The 3,686-nt window shown below is 30.7% G+C and overlaps 1 long non-coding RNA gene across 1 annotated transcript; it reads left to right on the forward strand.

Annotated features, from left to right (window-relative positions):
• Nucleotides 1-2,254: 2,254 nt before the first annotated feature.
• LOC133831168 (uncharacterized) lies at nucleotides 2,255-2,938 on the forward strand. Its single transcript, XR_009892426.1, has 2 exons — nucleotides 2,255-2,385; nucleotides 2,658-2,938. It is a non-coding gene; the product is annotated as an uncharacterized LOC133831168 (long non-coding RNA).
• The last annotated feature ends 748 nt before the right edge of the window (nucleotides 2,939-3,686 follow it).

Below are 3,686 nucleotides of genomic sequence, written 5' to 3' on the forward strand. Positions count from 1 at the left end.
TCCTCCACATCAGACCCCTCTTCTAACATATCCTGAGTGAAGTCTTCATAGTCATCTTTGGTGTAGATAAATATTGAAGTGAAAGGAACATTACTAAGAAATCCTTCCCTAAGATTATTTGCTAATTGGTGTACTCTTTCACCTATCTCCCCATTTGGTAAATTGATATCTTCAATAATTCTAATATTTCGAGAAAACCTATCCATAAGATTATCCTCGATTGGTACACTTTCGTCAAATAAAACCTCGTTCCATACTACTTTAGGGTCGGTTATTCTCCTTATTGCCTTAACTTTTCTAACAACAATAGGGTCCATTGTGCTATGTTATGAAAATAGGTCATAAAAGAAAAACATTATTTCACATAAACAAACATATTTCGAAAAATATACTTACTTGGTAGCGAGTTGGTCCTTTGTAGTTGTCGTTTGTATTTCATGAGAACGTTCAGGACCAATATAGTCGTGGCTCTCATACCACTTGTAACACCCTAATTTCTAATAATATTATCGAGAACACAACTTTGGATCATAAACATAAATATTGCTCCTTTATTTAAGAAAATCATAATAAGCAAAGGGATCACATGTTTTTACAAAATGTAAAATAAGGTCTTTAACAAAATGTAATGAGGAACATTTGAATAAAAATAAAGATACTTAAAGAAAATGCTTTCATAAGGAAAAGTTTAGGCCCTTGATCATTTCCTCGACTATATGGTCCCCATTAACACAACACTAAGCTCTTAGATCACACTCGCCACCGACCACTCTAACCTAAATTATCTGCACAATAATATCATAAGTAGTGGGTTTCTAAGCCCAGTAAGAAAAATGCAAACAAACAAATCATATAAACACATAGTCATAACAATCATACCATATAAGTTCATATAAGAGTTCATAACAATGCTAATTTATAATAATCATATAAGATCGAAATATATCCTAGGTCATAGGTCATAATCATAGGTTATAATAACAAGACAGGTATAAGAAAAAGATAACTGCTTATACAGTGGTGGCAATTAAGCCTCGGACATCAACTTAGGTTCGTCATACAAATTTGGCAACCGTGCCTACCAGACATCAGCTTAGGTCCATCATACATTTATGAACATCTTAGGTTCACCCACACTTATCTCTTTTTGTACCTGAAATGTTAGGGTCACACAAATCACTTAATAGGTCATAAACTAAACTACCTAATTTTCCTTACCTTGAGTGTGGAAAAAGAGAAGAAAAGAGATTGCGTGTGCTCATAGATCTCGCCCAAGCCTTATATATGACATAAAAGATTTAAATTAGAGACTTATAATAAAACTATACTTCCAAGAATTCTAAACCTCGTAAAGTCATATATTCACCTTGAAACCATAAGATCAATACTTCAAAATCCTGAGCCTTCACAACAATAATACCAAGAGCTTGAGAGTTGTTTCCAAGTTGTGAGAAAATGAAGAGCATAAAAGGTCTATTTATAGGGTTAAAGTCTCAACTTCTCTCCCAATTTTACTTCAACTACTCTCAAATTTGAAATTTAAATAAAATAGAATCTTAACCTCTTGAGAGAATATATCTACATTATCTTATTAATATTTATATTAAATAATTGAGGAATAATGTAACCATCAAACTACCTAGGAAAGAATCTCTCAACCTTTCACTGCCTTCGCTTTCTCTCTCTCTCTTCCACGTCATCTCCTTCTCTCTCTTAAATTATTGAGATAGAAAATTATTTTTCCTATAAATCTCGTAACTCTGGATCCACAAGTAGTAAAATGAATTTAACTGGAGTTGTAGGAGTCCAATTTAGACAATCTTTGTACCGTTGAAAAACTAATTCAATTATCTACAATTTTCCAAAAATACTAGTTTTCCAAAACCATAATATAACTAGGTCAAAAACAGGTCTGAATTTACAGTACCCTAAAGTTACGAAAATTCTATTTAATTATCTAATTCACAATAAAATAACCAAATATCTTAGCTAACCATAAAATAACATCTTAATCTACAAGCATAGAGATAAAATAATAACTTAATCCACAAATATCTTAACCAACCCTAACTAATAACAAACTCTAATTCTCTAGGATGATTTCGAATTTACTAAGACCAAAATCTTAATAATTTTTAATAATACTATAATTAATTTATTCTTATACAATCACTCAGTTTCCACTAAAAATAACCTAATAGTAGCTAAAAACTCGAATTTTATGTGTATATAATTTAATGTATAAATATATATATATTTATCGTGGATGGGGTATTAAAAAGAATTTTTTTACAAATCACCATTTGTTGCACTCTCTAATTTATATGTTTAATACCAACAAGAGGTATACGTTCTTCATCCTCCTTCTCGCGGCCAGGTTTTATGGTAAGTTTTTTTGTCTCGTTTCTCTTGTAATTTTGGGTATTTTTGTTGTTTATTATTAATTAATTATTGAATGAAATGGTTTTATTTTCGTTTCAATGTTTTTTGGTTTGGATTTTCCATTATTTATTTCCATGCCATTGTTTTCTCTTGTATTCTGATATTTTTATTGGTAGATCGTGGGTTCTCCATGCTTTTATTTCTTGATTAATTTAAGTGAGAATTTGTTTTAAAATGAAATTGGAAACTTCAATCATCTTCTTCATTTTTGTTAGGCGAAGTGGTAGGTTGAGGTTTTTGATGAATATCAATTAATGGTATTGGTGGTGGTTGAAGATCGTACATCTTGGGTGGTTGACCCAGAATTGTTTTCCTACAGCCATTGAAAGAGAACCCAGGGAGACTTAATTTGAAAAAAAATCAAATTGAACAGACTAACTTTCCATTTAAACCCAGCTTGAGTCATTGTTTGATAAAGATTAACTATATACTAATGTATCAGAATTTATGAATATTTTAGTGTATTTAATTTAAGGTTTGAATAGAGGATTCGTTATTCTTCTTGATTATGCCTTCAAACGGCTCATGATGGTGGTATTAGTGGTTTTTTTTTTTTTTTTTTGCACTTTCATATGTACATGATTGTAGTTTTGTTGGATTTTATTATGGTTGTTTGTTTTTAGAAGTAAATATGTTGGAGGTACTTTTAATATGTTGATGTATATATATATATATATTTGCAAGAAAATGTCGATAGTTTGCATTGTTTGAGTTGTTGTGTCTTGAAGATTATGCTTAATTTTATTTGGTTTGGCTGCACGTGTGTAAGTTTGTTTGTAGTTAGTTCTTTGGTTTGTTTAATTTTGGTGTGTTAAAGCTAATTGTTTTTTTTTTGTTTGTTTAATGTGAGGCATACATTTTTTCTGTTCGGCTTTATATATGATTTTAAGTTTGTGTGTTCTTTTCCATGATTATTAAATGTTTGTGATGATAGTTTGTTAGGAGTCGTACCGCAATACTTTTCTTTTTTAGGACATAGAACGACGACATGGAGTCTTGTTTTTGGTTGATAAATGCAAATATGGACCTGCTGAGATCAAATGTTAATTATCTAAACCAATATTGGAATTTGATAGAGACGAATTAATGAACGTAAGTTTGGGGATAAAGTGTTAGAAAAATTATATGGGGAAGATGTTCTGAAGAAGTCATATAAAGGGAGGAGCCTGTAATGAATGAAAAGTATCAAAATACGATGTCAGTTCTTTATTACTTTTGTTGCCTTGCTGATGGGGGACATTGTG

Source organism: Humulus lupulus, chromosome 4 (assembly GCF_963169125.1).
Source record: "Humulus lupulus chromosome 4, drHumLupu1.1, whole genome shotgun sequence".
Lineage (NCBI taxonomy): Eukaryota > Viridiplantae > Streptophyta > Magnoliopsida > Rosales > Cannabaceae > Humulus > Humulus lupulus.